The sequence below is a fragment of the Triturus cristatus genome, chromosome 4_2 (genome assembly GCF_964204655.1).
Source record: "Triturus cristatus chromosome 4_2, aTriCri1.1, whole genome shotgun sequence".
Lineage (NCBI taxonomy): Eukaryota > Metazoa > Chordata > Amphibia > Caudata > Salamandridae > Triturus > Triturus cristatus.
Window position 1 is genome coordinate 702,848,378 of NC_140586.1, and position 18,394 is coordinate 702,866,771.

The 18,394-nt window shown below is 38.2% G+C and overlaps 1 protein-coding gene across 1 annotated transcript in view; it reads left to right on the forward strand.

Annotated features, from left to right (window-relative positions):
* FAM151A (family with sequence similarity 151 member A) overlaps positions 1 to 18,394 on the forward strand; it is a 248,029-nt gene that overhangs the window by 46,557 nt on the left and 183,078 nt on the right. The gene's annotated exons all lie outside the window — the stretch shown is intronic.

An 18,394-nucleotide genomic window follows, 5' to 3' on the forward strand; every position in this document is an offset into this window, starting at 1 on the left:
CTCTCTTGCTTCTGCACCAATTTTGCTTCTTTCTGCACCTCTGTTGCTTCTTTCTGCACTTCTCATTCTTCTTTCTGCATCTTGCTTCCTACTTTCTGCACCCCTCTTCCCTCTTTCTGTACCTCTGTTGCCTGTTTCTGCACTTCTCTTGCCTATTTTTGCACATCACTTCCGCTTTCTGCACCTCCCTTCTTTCTACATCTCTCCTGCTTCTTTTTGCACCTCTCTTGCTTCTTTCTTCTGCACCTCTCGTGCCTCTTTCTGAACCTCGGTTGCTTCATTCTGCACTACTCTTGCCACTTTCTGCACCTCACTTGCTTCTATCTGCACTTCCCTTCCTTCTTTCTGTACCTCTTGTGCTTCTTTCTCCACTCCTTTTACCTTTTTGCACCTTTGTTGCTTCTTTCTGTGCTTCTCTTGCTCCTTTCTGTACCCCTTTACCTCCTTCTATACCTCTGTTGCTTCTTTCTGCCCTTCTCTTGCTTCTTTCTGCACCTCTCTTGCCTGTTTCTGCACTTCTCTTGCCTCTCTGCATTTCTGTTGCTTCTTTCTGCACTTCTCTTGCCTGTTTCTGCACACCTCTGGCCTCTTTCTGTACCCGTGTCGCTTCTTTTTGCACTAACCAACACTTCTTTCTGTATCTCTATTGCTTCTTTCTACACCTCTTTTGCTTTTTTATGCACCCCTCTTGCCTCTTTATGTACCCCTCTTCCCTCTTTGTGCACCTCACTTGCCTCTGTCTGTACCTCTCTTGCCTCTTTCTGCAGGTCTCTTGCTTTTTTCTGCACCTCTCTCGCTTCTTTCTGCACCCCACTTGCCTCTTTCTGCACACCCCTTTCCTCACTGTGCATCTCTCTTGCCTGTTTCTGCTACTTTCTTGCTTCTTTCTGCACTTCTCTTGCCTCTCTCTGCACCTCTGTTGCTTCTCTCTGTACTACTCCCGTCTCTTTCTGTACTCTCTTCCATCTTTCTGAACCTCTCTTACCTCTTTCTGTACCTTTCTTGCCTCTTTCTGCACTCTTCTTGCCTCTGTCTGTACCTCACTTGCTTCATTCTATACCTTTCCTGCTTCTGCACCCAATTTGCCTCTTTCTGCACCTCTCTTGCTTCTTTCTGCACTTCTCTTGCTTCTCTCTACACCTCTATTGCTTCTTTCTGCACGTCTATTGCTTATTTCTGCACCCTCTTGCTGCAGTCCTCTTCCTGTACCTCTCTTGCCTCTTTCTGCAGTTCTCTTGCCTCTTTATGCACCTGGTGCTTCTTTCTGTACCTCTCTTGCTTCTTTCTCCACCCCTTTTGCCTCCTTCTGTACCTCTGTTGCTTCTTTCTGTGCTTCTCTTGCTTCTTTCTTCACATCTCTTGCCTTTTTCTGCACTTTTCTTGCCTCTCTGCATTTCAGTTGCTTCTTTCTGCACTTTTCTTGCCTCTTTCTGTACCCCTCGTGCCTCTTTCTGTATCCCTCTTGCCTCTTTCTGCACCTCTGTTGCTTCTTTCTGCACCTCTCTTGCCTCTTTCTGCACCTCACTTGCTTCTTTCTACACCTCTCTTGCTTTTGCACCCATTTACTACTTTCTGCACCTGGTGCTTCTTTCTGCTCTTCTCTTGCTTCTTTCTGCACCTCTATTGCTTCGTTCCACACGTATATTGCTTCTTTCTGCACCTTTCTTGCCTCTTTCTGCACTCCTCTTTCATCTTTTTGCACCTCTCTTGCCTCTCTCTGCACTTCTCTTACCTCTTTCTGCACCTCTGTTGCTTCTTTCTGTACCTCTCTTGCTTCTTTCTGCACCCTTCTTCCTTCTTTGTGCACCTCCCTAGCCTCCTTCTGCAGGTCTCTTGCCTCTTTCTGCATCTATTTTGCTTCTTTCTGCACTTCTCTTCTCTCTTTCTGCACCCCTCTTGCCTCTTCCTGCACCTCTGTTGGTTCTTTCTGTACTGCTATTGCTTCTTTCTGCACCTCTCTTGCAAATGTCTGCTCCCCTCTTGCCTCTTTCTATACCCCTCTTCCCTCTTTCTGCACCTCTCCTGCCTCTGTCCACACCCCGTTCCCTCTTTCTGCGCCTCTTTTGCCTGTTTCTGCAACTCTCTTGCCTCTTTCTACAGGTCTCTTGCCTCCTTATGCACCTCTGTTGCTTCTTTTTGCACTTCTCTTGCCTCTTTCTGTACCCCTCTAGCTTCTTTCTGCACTCCTGTTGCTTCTGTCTGCACCTCTCTTGCTTCTTTCTGCACCCCTCTTGCCTCTTTCTCATCCCTCTTTCTACACTTCTCGTGCCTCTTTCTGTACCCCTCTTGCCTCTTTTTGCATTTCTCCTGCCTCTTTCTGCACCTATGTTGCTTCTTTCTGCACTTCTCTTGCTTCTTTCTGCACCTCTCTTGCTTCTTACTGCACCCCTGTTGCCTCTTTCTGTACCTCTGTTGCTTCTTTCAGCACTTCTCTTGCTTCTTTCTGTACCTCTCTTGCTTCTTTCCCCACCCCTCTTGTCTCTTCTGCACCATCCTTCCCTTTTTCTGCACCTCTCTTGCCTCTTTCTGCACCTCTCTTGCCTCTTTCTGCACTTCTCCTGCCTCTTTCTGCACCTATTTGCTTCTTTCTGTACTTCTCTTTCCTCTTTCTGTACCCCTCTTGCCTGTTTCTGCACATTTGTTACTCTTTTGCACCTCTCTTATTTCTTCTGCACTTCTCTTGCTTCTTTCTGTACTTCTCTCGCCTCTTGCTATACTCAAAAGGGAAGTGCTAGCTGTCAAGTTTAAAGGTCTGCGTGCTCTCCTGACTGAGGTATATGTCTATTTGTACATGTATTTGCACATGTGTTATGCATCTGAAAAGGGTAGCTTAAAAAGCGGGTATTTGCCTGTATTATGAGCAAAAAGAAATACATACACCTTTTTGTATACAAATTTACAGAGTATGCTGTTTGAAACACAGGTATTCAAGTATTTGTATGTTTATTCTTATGTAACATGTCACTAAGTAAAAGCAGAGGCACACGCATGCATACTTTCACAAACTTGGTCAGACTTACAACAGTGATATGGTTAGGATTGCTGTTTTACATTTGGTATGCCTAACATTCTGAACAGTCGATGAGTAGTAAACCATCAAGAGAAAAGTGAGGTTTAAGACATCTTGGGAGAAGAATTACTGATTAGCCTGCTTTGTATGAGTCTTTAGAAAGGTATAGGCGAAGTAGGCCTCTTTTGCACCTCTGTTGTTTCTTTCTGCACTTCTCTTGCTTTTTTCTGCACCTTTCTTCCTCTTTCTGGACTTCTGTTGCCTCTTTCTGAATTTTTCTTGCTTCTTTCTGCACCTTTCTTCCTCTTTCTGCACTTCTCTTGTTTCTTTCTGTGCCTTACTTCCTCTTTCTGTACATGTCCTACCTTTGTAGGCATAGATAGAATTTAGCATTTAAAAAATTCTTAGAAATTCACTGAAAAACTAACAGGTTTCAGGGACATTATAGTTAGTATTAGCATTTAAAAAACCTTAGAAATTCACTAAAAAAACACAGGTTTCAGGGACATTATAGTAAGAAATTAGAATTTGAAAAACCTTAGATATTCACTGAAAAAAACACAGGTTTCAGGGACGTTACAGTTAGGCTGACATTTCACTCATACAAAACGAGAGAAATTTAGCCGTTTTAGTCAGCTGATCCAACTATAACTCTCGCAATGCACTGCTGATGATGTCACATATTACGTCACTCATGTCATGGTCAGTGACATCACTGATGACATCTCAAATGACATCACTGATGACATCATCCACTTAATATCTGATGCACCTCCTCACACCCTAATATAACCTTTCATACTCCCACTCTAAAATACAGACTACCATTCTCAAAACCATAGACACACAAATACCAGTTATTACACACCCTCTCACTGATTCATGTTTACACACACATCCACTCACTAACCCATACAGTCACTCATACAAGCAGTCACTCATCAATACTGCCACTGATATATGCAGTCATATACCCATAAAGACTCTCACCCATAGTTACTCACACACCTAGTCAGTCACCCAAAGAATCAATCACACTGCCATTTACACACCTATACAGTTATACACACACCACCTCACTTATTCATACAGATACTAACACATACTAACTCTCTTCTACAATCACTGACACAAACACACACTCATCCTTACAGCCACTCTCACATTCACTCACTCTCACAGATAGTCACTTATATACTCCAACACTCACATATACTGCCTTTCACAAATGTAGTTACTCACACATATACCACTGAGACATCCATTCACTCACCAACACAACCATACATACACTCACTCACCCATACAGCCCCTCGCAGATGCACCCATGAACCCACACACCTAGTGAATCACCCGCTCACACATCCATGCAGGGATTCACAAACACACACCCACCCACACAGACACTCAGGCACCCATACTGGTACTCAGACAACCAATCATTAACCCATATGGAAACACCTATAGCTACTCACCAACCCATGCAGCCAGTTACACACCAACTGACAGACTGATACAGACATTCACACAGATTAGTCATTCTCCCACGCATTCACTAAGACATGTTTACTCACTCACTAATACAGTCAGTCATGTACCCACTAAATCATCCATTCAGACACTCCTACACCCACTCATTCTTCAATATACCATGGCGTATATATATATCTATATCTATATATATATTCAGTGAAAAAACCATAGGTTTCACACATGTTATAGTTAGCTGGACATTTTACTCGTAAAAAACCAATGAAATTGCCCCGTTATAGTTAGTTCAGCTAACTATAACTCACGCGCCCGCAGTGCACTGCTGATGACGTCACATATTACATCACTCATGACATGGTCAGTGACATCACTCATGACATCACTGATGACATCTCAAATGACATCACTGATGACCTCACTGATGACATCATCCAGTGAATGTGTGTTTTTCTGAAAATTAAATATGTTTTATATATGTATATCTCAAGGTCGATGGAAGAATAAATGGGTATATAAGTGTCTAAATGGATGATTTGTTTTTAAAAAATTGATTGTGTAACTGACTGATTAAGTGTATCTCTCACTTTGTGTATAAGTGGCTGCATGGGTTGGTGAGTAGCTACATGGGTGTCTATATAGGTTAGTAGTTGTTTTTTTGAGTATCAGTCTGAGTGTCTGTATGGTTCGGTGGGGGGTATTACGTAGTGCATAGGTGCATGAATGAGTGACTCACTGTTTGTATGTGTTGAAGACAGCATGTGTGCAGGACTGTATGGGTGGATGAGTGTGTGTATGGGTGTGTTAGTGAGTGAATGACTGTCCCAATAGTGTCTTCAGGAGTAACTACATATGTTTTAAACTAGTATATGTGACTATTGGTGTATATATGTGAGTATATGTGAGAGGGAGAGATTGAAAGAGTTCCTGTATGAATAAGTATGTGTTTCTATAAGTGATTGTTTAAAAGACTAAGTATGTGTAAGTTTCCGTAGAAGTAAGTGTGGTGGTGTGTGTATAACTGTATATGCAGGTGAATGTATGTTTGATTCTTTATTAGCATGAGTGACTATGTGTGTGAGTAACTCTATGGATGAGTGGCATTATGTAACAGGATGTATAGGTGTATGAGTACATATGATGAGTGAGTACATGTATGAGTGACTGTATAGGACTGTTGGTGAATGAGTGGATGTGTATGTGGATCTTAGAATTACTGAAGAGGTTGTTGTAACTGGTATTGGTATGTCCATTGTTTTGAAAATTTTAGTCTCTATTTTTGAATGTGTGTATCAAAGCTTATATTAAGGTGAGAGGAGGTCTGCCACTCTATCACAAGGATGATGTCATCAGTGATGTCATCAGTGATGTCATTTGAGATGTCATCCGTGATGTCATGAGTGATGTCACTGACCATGTCATGAGTGATGTAATATGTGACGTCATCAGCAGTGCATTGCGGGCGCGTGAGTTATAGTTAGCTGAACTAACTATAACGGGGCAATTTCATTGGTTTTTTACGAGTAAAATGTCCAGCTAACTATAACATGTGTGAAACCTATGGTTTTTTCACTGAATTTCTAAGGTTTTTTAAATGCTAATTCCTAACTATAACGTGTGTGAAACCTATGGTTTTTTCAGTGAATTTCTAAGGTTTTTTAAATGCTAATTCCTAACTATAACGTGTGTGAAACCCATGGTTTTTTCAGTGAATTTGCAAGGTTTTTTAAATGCTAATTCCTAACTATAACGTGTGTGTAACCCATGGTTTTTTCAGTGAATTTGCAAGGTTTTTTAAATGCTAATTTTTTTTTTTATTCTTCATTTTTTTCAAACATATTTTTAATTTAATTTTCTTTCATTTTATAAAGACTATGCTTAAATTTTTAAAATCCTTAAATATTTTTTTTTAATATATTTTTTAAAATAAACATGTAAAATTTATTACCAGATTTTTTTTTTTTTTTTTTTTTTTTTTTATAGTACGCGTACCGTAAGCTCACGGTAAGCGTACGGTTTACGCAACGTCCGTAATCTATCTACGCTGCTTGCGTATAGTTACGCACTTTGCGTAGCCGCGCGTACTGCGCGTGGGACGCGTGCGCGCTTACGCCACACGCGCACGTTACGCGGAAGTGCCGGGGAGTGACTGTTATGCGCATGCGCGCAAGCGCGTGTCTTTTTTACGCGCACGCGTACTTTTTGCCGTAAGCGTACCGTAAGCGTACCGTAAGCGTACGGTAGGTCATGTGATCTTGAAACACAACTTTTGATTGGTTGAAACTACTTTCAGTTCTAGAACTCTCCTACACCACACCCATTCCCCTCATTTCTGCTTGTGATCCCTTGGGAGAAGGAGCTGGTTTGTCTTTGGGATACGATGGCAGAACAGCAGAGCTCTTCTGAGAGTGAGGCTAGCACCAGCAGCACTGTCTTGAGGCAGAGATCGAGGAAACAAAAGCCTTCTTATGTTTGGGATTATTTTACTTTTCCAGAAGGCCAGCAAAAGGTGAATGCACCCTTAGTTACTTGCAAGCTGTGTAAGCGTGTACTTTCTAGAGGTAATCCTAACAGGAAGTATTCCTTTGGGAATCACACCATGAAGAGACACCTCCAGGATGTACACAGAAGGACACATGGTCATCTTTTTGGAGGTAACTCTTCAGAAAGACGAGCCAGTACATCCACAGCAGCTCAGCCTGGACCATCATCTGCAGGGCTGACTCCTTCTTCTGCAGGTCAGGTGAGCCCTTCATCTGTGGGGGGAGAATCTCCTTTTGCTGGCCCTCTGGAAATGAACCTTCGATTTCGGAAGGTTGATATTCATTGCACATTTTGTAAAGGTCTAATTTGTCATAGGGAGACCAGTGTTTCCCTAGTGAACAACAAAATAGATCAGCACATTTGTAGCTTTGAATGATTTTCCCATGCTTCCTTTCCTCTGTCCCTGCATGAACACAACGGTTCTTTTAAGAGCCAACCTTATCTTTCATCTTTTTTTTACATATGTTTTTTAAAACCTTTTTTTTTTTTTTTTTACCGTACGCGTACGGTGCGCGTACCTTTTTTTTATTTTTTAAAAAAAACACTAAAAATCAATTATCACATTACAAGGTCCTTGAGAGACTACAATTATTATTATTGACTTACCATACTCACTCAAAAAAATATTTATTCATTTGTTTTTTTTAAAAATAGTTTAAAAAATGGTTGTAGTTTTCGAAAATTTTCTATATCGATCTGAAAAAAAAGAAAAAAGTATTAATATTTTTTTAACAATTTATAATACAGTATACATATTTACATTTTTTTCAAAAAAATATTTTTGCCTTATTTTTGCTGTTTTCAGAATATATTGCATTTCACTATAAATTGTGAAAGCAATTGCATTCATCATTTTACAGCGGGCAAAAAAAAATAACAATCTCAAAGATTGTATTAAAAAAGCCCAGAATCTCTTCTCACTTAAACTTATCATTACAGAAATGCATATTATTCTAAAAAAATATCATCTAAAAACAATACTTATTTCTTTAAAATACCGTCTGATATGTTTGTTTCAGAAGTATAATCACAATATTATATCTCAAATAACTCCAAAATACATCTGATTTCATTTCCTTTAGGCCAAATAGTATTTTTTTTTTTTTTTGGGAATAAATTTCCAAGGGAAATCCATTAAAATTCTAAAGTTTAATCTGTCCAGATCTCACCGATTCTCTGTAACATTTTGGTTCACGAAAATTTTTTGAATAATTTATTTAGTCCACAATAGAATTGCTTACTTTTCCACATGGCCAAATAGTAATTTTTTAAATCATTTTTGAAAAAATTTCCAATGGCAGTCCAATAGCATTCCAAAATTTAAAATGTGCAGAAGTTACCGATTATCTATAAATTATTGGTTTTTCAAAATTGCATTAAAAATTAAAAAAGTCCACATTACAATTGGTTATCTTTCCTTTAGGCCAAATGATAATTTTAAAAATATTTTTTCTACAAAATTGCAATGGTAATCCAGTAAAATTGTAAAATTATTTTGTCCAGATCTTGCCAAGTCTCTCTAAAATTTAGGTTTCAGGAAGATTAGATAGGAATTTGCTAAATCAAAAGGCAAACGTTGTTTGAAAATCAATTGGGAATCATTACACAGTGTCCAGCCTTTTTCACATTTTAGATAAACTGTGTAATGTCCAGAAGTAACAGTAGATCCATCATGGAAAATTATTGCAACAGTTACAAAAGTTTTTCCTGAAATTGATAATTGCTGTCCTGTAAACTTCTTTATTAAAGTATCCAATTTTGAACCATCAGCTCTACATCGTTGCATCATTAAAATTACATACTGTCCGTATTCCCTTAAAATTAATGTTGAAAACATGTCAGAATTACACTCACCACATTTCATGCTATGATTAGCATCTTTAACTAATTTTGCAAAAGTGACTGTTTTACTCTCTGGCAATGTCAAATAAATAAACCTTTCATTATCAACAATAGAGCCACATATATTATAACAATTATCACAACTATGTTCCCATTTATAAGAGAGACCAAAAAAAATGTCAATGGGAACTCCTTCTTCTTCCACTACCTGAAGAAAATACATCAAAAATTCGTGTGCATCTTGCTGTTCATTTTGAGAAAACTGTGTTCGTCCTGAACATACATCTAAAAGTTTTCTAATATCAGTAGCACTTTCTATTTGAGTTTTATCTTTACTCAGCTTTTGAAAAAGGAGACTCAGCTCTGAACAGAATCTTTTTCCCTGATTTACTATTATCTGCTCTTGCAAACTTTCCAGATAAAATGCAACATTCAGCACTACATTAGCGTAGCAGTTGACACCAGAGCTATTTTCAAAATGACATCCTACTACCTGTTCTTCATTGTCCTTTTTCTTTTTGCTTGCAATTACATCACTCCTCTTTTTTTTCCTCTTCTCTATATCTTCATTACAGATATTCTCATTTCTCCTTTTACGAGAAACTACACGTTTCTCCAACACAGGATACTGACCTAAATGAGGAGCATAGCTTCTTCTTAATCTATTATACTCCTTTACACAGTTTGTATCAGCACTAACTTTTGAGTCATCAAAGTCTATCATGAATAAACCTGATAATGTTTTGACTCGTGACAAAGCTACATATGCCATACCTTCTTTGAACACAGTTGAACCAATGTTCACAAATGCACAATCTACAGTCAATCCTTGAGACTTGTGGATAGTTACAGCATATGCTAGAGAAAACGGAAACTGCTTCCTACGTACATATAAGTCTTTCACAAGCATAAAACGAACTGTACAACGACAAATATCTTTAACTTCATCTATCTGATCAAATTTTATCTGTAAACATTCAATTCCTTCTTTTTTCTGATAATTAATAAAACCCACAACTCTTCCCATCGCTCCATTCACTAAGCCTTTCTCAACATCCAAATTTCTCCTTAAAAATACTCTACAGTTCATGCAAACATATAGATTTTTTTCTAATCCTGCTGTTTTGGAGATGTTCTTCTCTAGTGAGTCCAATTTATTTTTCAGTTTGCCTGTTACTGTGACAGTAATTCTTCCATCCTCAATTTTGTCCACTGCTTCCAATTTCCTGATCTCTTCCTTTTCCAATTTCAAAAGCTCCTCATTAAATATTGAGCATTCACGTAGAGTTGGCATTAAGCAGATGACACTTTTGTTTTCTGCAATATTCTTGTATATTTTCTCTGCAACTATTTCTTCCTTTGGAAATAAATTATGTAGCAGCCGACTCTGTAATGCTTTTTTCCCAACTTCTGTGAGTAGTCCAATTCTGATATCTTTCAGAATACTTCCATATTCTTCATCGTTTGCTTGCCTCATATTAGTTGTAAGTTCCTTGTACTCAAAGAAGGACCAAATATTTGTATTTCCAATGCTTCCCAATGACTTCTTCGTGTCTTCATGTGTCACAGTATTAAACACTGGTTGTCCTTTAACTGGAGTAAGTTGCAAAAGATCCCCAAAAACTATGACGTGTTTTCCACCAAATAACACGTCATAGTCTGTCTTCAAAATTTGCTGCATTCTTAAATGCACAAAGGCAAGCATTAAGTTTGATACCATGCTCACCTCATCAATAATGAGAACTTGCATCTTCTTCAATACTCTTGAAACTTCCAAGGATGCTTCTCCAGTTAGCTTGTTGAATTGTATTTTGTTCTCATGCTCCACTGGTAACATTAGCAAACGATGTAAGGTGATTCCTTTTATGTTATATGCTGCTAACCCAGTTGGAGCAGTAACCACACAAGACAAAGTAGAATCCGTTTTTTGCTTTAGGTAGCTTCTGATGACTTTAATTAGGAAACTTTTTCCAGTGCCAGCTTGTCCGCTTACATACATCCTGATTGGATGAAATGATGTGCATGAGCACTCTTTTTTTATATGTAGAAATCCGTGATCAATTTTGTTTTTGATCTCTTCATAAATGTGTTGCTGCTCTTGATTCAGTTGTCTTTCCAAATTTTGTAAGTCTATAAATTCTTCTTGAGCTTGATTCATAGCCGTTTCCACTTCATTCATGGCTATTGATGCTTCATTTTCAACGATTGGTTGTCCTAGGGGATCTTGACTGTATGTTCCTGAACTTTGGCTGTCCTGAGAACTGTCTCTAGCTATTTCTGCTGCAATTGTAGTTTCCTGTTCAATTTCTTCATTTAACATTTGCAGATAAGTTGAGAATGTACTGCATTGTATGCTGTCTTTGCAAGCATTAAAAGAATCTTCATAGCTCTGGAATTCTCCCAGTAGTTCATCCTCTGTACGCCATGGTTTAAACAACTGTAAAAGAGCCAAGTAGTAAAATTCTTTCTTGTCGGTTGTGTCGCAACTCAGCTTCCGGTGATTTATCAAACTTCCTTTGGTTTGCTTCACCAAACATCCTTCTTCACCAACAACTTTATATTTTCCACTGTTGATGTCTTCTGCAGCTTTCCGTGAATAAATGTAGTTCTGCAGCACTTCATAGAGACACATGTTCTCCAGATGATGACTTCTCTTGGGATAATATGTGTCCAACATGTTTGTTTTCAATATATCTGTACTTTCTGGGTCATTCTCGGCCAAATATTCAATTTCTCCAACAGATTTCAGTACCCGATTTCTCATTGCTGCAAGGCCTAAACTTGCCCAAATTATTCTTCTTGACTTCGAGTAGAGACTTGCAGAAGATAACCTATCTGAACATTCGTAGGATCCAATTTCTCGATGCGATAACATCTTCAAACTGAAACTGTACAGCTTCTTACTGACAGTCTTCTCGTGAGAAATCTCTTCCCACATTTCCTTCAATTCTGTTTTTTCTGATTTCGTAATGTAAGACGTTACATATCGTGCAACAGCAATGGAATTGTCAGCTACATACTGTATATCCATGTTAGCGTTCCACATGGATAAAATGACTGGGTTGTAGTCATTTATATTTTTTGATTCTTCTTTTCTTTTAAGGTTGTAGGTATTCTTAGGTGATTTTCTTGTGATAGTATGTCTCACAGCTGACATAAAACTGTTGACTCTTCCATTTGAAAGAACAGGTCTAGGAAATCCAAATCGACATTTAGTGTAGTATTTTTCTTTGCTCTTGTATTTCCGTCGACAGTATTTTCCACACCGATGACTTTGGAAACGTAGAACTTGCTCCTTTAACTTGTTCTCTTCTTTGCTTTTTGGTATACCACATGTTGCATATTCTTCAATGTAAGATAACACTGCTTCATCAGTATCTGTTCCAAACTTTGGGGCATCCTTGATCCACAGCAGCATATGAATATGAGGAGCACCTCTTGCCTGGTACTCTTTTCTCCAAAAGAAATCCACTACTTCTCCAAGGGGTGGATTTTTTTTATTGCAGATGAAGGACATCATAGCCTCAAATCTATGATTGAAATATCTGCAAACATTAACCGGATCCAATGAGCACAGTTCTCCTGCTGTCTTGTATTCGATGTTTTTAATGTTTGAATTGGCCTCTCGTAGAAAATCCAGTAAATCATCCCAAGCGTACTCGGCACAGCTTAGGGTAAGGAACCATGTTGGTGTTCCTAAATTGCGTAACATGCATTTTAGTTCACCATGGCGTCGGTACCAATATTCATTTGTCCCACGCTGACAAGCCATCAGATTGATCAGTTGTGTTTCCAAATGATCATCTCGGTGCTGCACTTTCTCCATAAAATCCTTAGCAGACACATTTTGTAAATGTACTCCACTTTTTAAAATGTGATTTACTGCATAAGACAGTGCAGACAAGTCGCTTTCAAATAAAAGATGGAACAAATAAGGAATACTTTGTCGAAATCTGGGATCTTCAGCATATAGTCTTGTAGTCCGATACTCTGAAGCTGGAATCTGTTCTGGACGTTCATCGTATCGTCCTCCTTTTCCTTTAGGAAACAGCTGGGGAAAACATCGAGCTTCCAAGCTCTCCTCCCATACACTCACTGGATTTCCTTTTGCTTTCTTCATCTGAAAGAGATCAATATTGTCTCCCATAACTTCTTTCGAATGGAGAGGATGTATGCTAAAATGTTCATAAATTTCTTCTTCCTTTGACTTGTCCACTTTTTCAATTTGTCCAGTTGGTGTTTCTGTGTGTTCTTGAAAATCTTCTTCTTCTTCTTCTTCTTCTATATAAATTGATTCATACCATTTGTTATTTTTTTTCAAATACAAATTTGCTCTTTGTACTTTCCGCACATCTACCAGCTCCTGCCAAATCTTCTTATTCTTTGTAGGTACACCATTAACCAGAATAATTAATGGTTCAGTTTCCAAAGTATCCGCATCAATAGTTTCCATATTTTTTTTCAAATCCAAGGGCAAATACACCACTCTACCTTTTAAACCTCTCAGTAAATCTGAAGGAGGTAATTTACCAGTTTTGGGCTCCATACGTACTATGGTCTGGAACGGATGAACACATTGAATGAGTATAGACTCATATGTATTTAATTCAGAAAGTTCAGCAGGAATAGCATCCAATTCTAAATTATTATGTACAGCTCTGGTCGGCATTCTATTTTCCTCTAACTTGTTGTAACAGTATTTACAAATACGCTGATCTTCACCCAATTCAAAACAATTTTCAAGAAATATATATGTGGCAAAATCCATCCACTTATAATTATCTTCATTTTCACTCTTTCTGTAGAGATCAACATTCCTAGTTTGTTTTCTATAATGAGTTCTGCGGCAACAAATACAAGTAACATTTGGTCTTTCATTAGAGACTATTGCAAATTTTGTTATGTGATCATTAAATGTGTTACTTACAGAGGGTTCTACATTCTCTTCCACTTCTGCCTCATTTACTGTGTCCTTCTCTGCACTGTTTTGTTCAGGACCAAAGTAACAAAACTGAATTTCATCAACAACCTTCTCTACATCTGATACCGTTCCTCGGAACAGAGCCCTATTCAATTCATTTAACTTTATTGCTGGACTTTTGGCAAAATACAACCGTCTCACAAACTTTCTCATTTCAGTATGATGAACAGCCAGCATCCTAAAATGATGGAAAACACTATTGCACACTTTTCTAGATAGACAAGCAAGAGAATGACCCTGCAAACCAGTATTCTCTCTCACTCTGCATGGATCCAGACTTTGAAGCACCTTAATCTTTTGTTTTACACTTTTTTTACTATATTCTCTTAGAAACTCTCGAAATCTGTCAATAGATTCCTGACGCACAGTGCAAATACTACTACAATTCCAAGTGTACACTGGGGCTTTAGGATGTCTCCCCATTGCCTCATCTGCCATCACTTGTACCTCATCTCTTGGAACCATTATCTCCTTCTCCATTATGCAACCATTTTTTACTTCGTATGAACGACCTCTGGTGTCAACTGCATGCAGCAAACTATTACTTTGAAAATAGCTCTCTTCATTAAAAAAAGGTTCACTACTTGAACTATGCATCCACTTTCCTAAAAACACTTTACAAAAGTTTGTTCTGTTCACTACTCTTTTGCTTTTGCTTTGTGATTTCAGTACATTAACCATTTTATCTAATGTGCGCATCCTATTCAAAATTAATATGAATAGTTTCCTTTTTAATTCTAATGCTTTTGCTGCAATGGCTTCAATTTCTTTTTTTCTCTTGTAATATTTTGCCTTTTGCTTATATTTCTTTACATCCTTTATCAAATTGGACATAACTCTTCTCTGAAACATTTTTCTACGTATCTCTTTAAACGCTGTTTTTCTGTTTATGTTAAACTTTTCAATTGCAGAAGGTATATTTGCATTAACTAAATTCTCAATTTTTTGCTGTTCTCTATGTTTTGTTACATTTTTCCGAGGACAGACATTTTGTACATTTTTCTTTGTTTTGAATATTTTGTTAAGAAATTGTTTTTTCTGCTTACCAGAAGATTTTTTCTTTTTCCCAACATGAGCATCTTCTACTAACTTTGGTCCTCCAGTTGTCTTCAAATATAGTTTTTTTTTTAGCGTTTTTTGAGCTCGAGATTTTGTAGGCATCTTAAATTTTGTTCACTGTTCTTCAGCAATACCTGAAAAAAACTAAAAAAAAAATCCTTTATTGTATTTAAATATATTACTACATTTGTTTTCACAATAGTCATAAAACAAAATTTCTTTGCCAATTTGAATGCACACAAACTGCTCTTTTTTTTGGGCAAGTGAAAATCTCTTTTACAAACTGTCACATTATGAAACCACTTTTCAGATTTTTTAAAAAGCCCATGTCCACAGTGCTACACTCCAGCAAGGGCAACCAGCCTTAGTGAAGCTCAATGTATTTGCATTACAGACTGAAACCTGAAAACCCCACTCGCTTGTAAATACTTTGCATGACTATACACGGCAAGCACATGGGTGTGTGCTAAGACTCTGCTTCTTCCCCCAAAAATTCGCTCCCCCTTTCCATCTAATGCAACTGTGAAATCACCAGAGCAAGACGCAATAAATCTCTGCCTATAATTCCTCTATGCACACAGAGTCATGTTTTCACATTAGTCCCAAAACGAAATTTCTTTGCCATTTTGAAAGCACACTTACTGCTCTTTTTTTTTTCGGGCCGAGTGAAAATCACTTTTACAGACTGACACATTATGAAACCACTATTTTTGATTTATTTAATTGCACGTGTACAAACTGTTTTTTTTTCAGACCACCACCATGTGCATTCTCTGTGACTGCCTACACTCCACCAAGGGCAACCAGCCTTAGTGATGCTGAATGTATTTGCATTACAGACTTAAACCTGAAAACCCCACTGGCTTCTAAATACTGTGCATGACTATACATGGCAAGCACATGGGTGTGTGCTAAGCCTCTGCTTCTTCCCCAAAAAATTCGCTCCCCCTTTCCATCTAATGCAACTGTGAAATCACCAGAGCAAGACGCAATAAATCTCTGCCTATAATTCCTCTATGCACACAGAGTCATGTTTTCACATTAGTCCTAAAACGAAATTTCTTTGCCAATTTGAAAGCACACTTACTGCTCTTTTTTTTTAGGGCCAAGTGAAAATCTCTTTTTACAATTTGAAATCACTTTTACAGACTGACACATTATGAAACCACTATTTTTGATTTATTTAATTGCACGTGTCCAAGCTGTTTTTTTTTCAGACCAACACCATGTGTATTCTCTGTGTCTGCCTACACTCCAGCAAGGGCAACCAGTCTTAGTGATGCTGAATGTATTTGCATTACAGACTTAAACCTGAAAACCCCACTGGCTTCTAAATACTGTGCATGACTATACATGGCAAGCACATGGGTGTGTGCTAAGCCTCTGCTTCTTCCCCAAAAAATTCGCTCCCCCTTTCCATCTAATGCAACTGTGAAATCACCAGAGCAAGACGCAATAAATCTCTGCCTATAATTCCTCTATGCACACAGAGTCATGTTTTCACATTAGTCCCAAAACGAAATTTCTTTGCCATTTTGAAAGCACACTTACTGCTCTTTTTTTTTCGTGCCGAGTGAAAATCACTTTTACAGACTGACACATTATGAAACCTTTTTTAAAAATTTATTTAATTGCACATGTCCAAGCTGTTTTTTTTTCAGACCACCACCATGTGTATTCTCTGTGTCTGCCTACACTCCAGCAAGGGCAACCAGCCTTAGTGATGCTGAATGTATTTGCATTACAGACTTAAACCTGAAAACCCCACTGGCTTCTAAATACTGTGCATGACTATACACGGCAAGCACATGGGTGTGTGCTAAGCCTCTGCTTCTTCCCCCAAAAATTCGCTCCCCCTTTCCATCTAATGCAACTGTGAAATCACCAGAGCAAGACGCAATAAATCTCTGCCTATAATTCCTCTATGCACACAGAGTCATGCTTTCACATTAGTCCTAAAACGAAATTTCTTTGCCAATTTGAAAGCACACTTACTGCTCTTTTTTTTTCGGGCCAAGTGAAAATCTCTTTTTACAATTTGAAATCACTTTTACAGACTGACACATTATGAAACCACTTTTTTTTCTTTTATTTAAATGCACATGTCCAAGCTGTTTTTTCAGACCACCACCATGTGCATTCTCTGTGACTGCCTACACTCCACCAAGGGCAACCAGCCTTAGTGATGCTGAATGTATTTGCATTACAGACTTAAACCTGAAAACCCCACTGGCTTCTAAATACTGTGCATGACTATACACGGCAAGCACATGGGTGTGTGCTAAGCCTCTGCTTCTTCCCCCAAAAATTCGCTCCCCCTTTCCATCTAATGCAACTGTGAAATCACCAGAGCAAGACGCAATAAATCTCTGCCTATAATTCCTCTATGCACACAGAGTCATGTTTTCACATTAGTCCTAAAACGAAATTTCTTTGCCAATTTGAAAGCACACTTACTGCTCTTTTTTTTTAGGGCCAAGTGAAAATCTCTTTTTACAATTTGAAATCACTTTTACAGACTGACACATTATGAAACCACTATTTTTGATTTATTTAATTGCACGTGTACAAACTGTTTTTTTTTCAGACCACCACCATGTGCATTCTCTGTGACTGCCTACACTCCACCAAGGGCAACCAGCCTTAGTGATGCTGAATGTATTTGCATTACAGACTTAAACCTGAAAACCCCACTGGCTTCTAAATACTGTGCATGACTATACATGGCAAGCACATGGGTGTGTGCTAAGCCTCTGCTTCTTCCCCCAAAAATTCGCTCCCCCTTTCCATCTAATGCAACTGTGAAATCACCAGAGCAAGACGCAATAAATCTCTGCCTATAATTCCTCTATGCACACAGAGTCATGTTTTCACATTAGTCCTAAAACGAAATTTCTTTGCCAATTTGAAAGCACACTTACTGCTCTTTTTTTTTAGGGCCAAGTGAAAATCTCTTTTTACAATTTGAAATCACTTTTACAGACTGACACATTATGAAACCACTATTTTTGATTTATTTAATTGCACGTGTACAAACTGTTTTTTTTTCAGACCACCACCATGTGCATTCTCTGTGACTGCCTACACTCCACCAAGGGCAACCAGCCTTAGTGATGCTGAATGTATTTGCATTACAGACTTAAACCTGAAAACCCCACTGGCTTCTAAATACTGTGCATGACTATACATGGCAAGCACATGGGTGTGTGCTAAGCGTCTGCTTCTTCCCCAAAAAATTCGCTCCCCCTTTCCATCTAATGCAACTGTGAAATCACCAGAGCAAGACGCAATAAATCTCTGCCTATAATTCCTCTATGCACACAGAGTCATGTTTTCACATTAGTCCTAAAACGAAATTTCTTTGCCAATTTGAAAGCACACTTACTGCTCTTTTTTTTTAGGGCCAAGTGAAAATCTCTTTTTACAATTTGAAATCACTTTTACAGACTGACACATTATGAAACCACTAT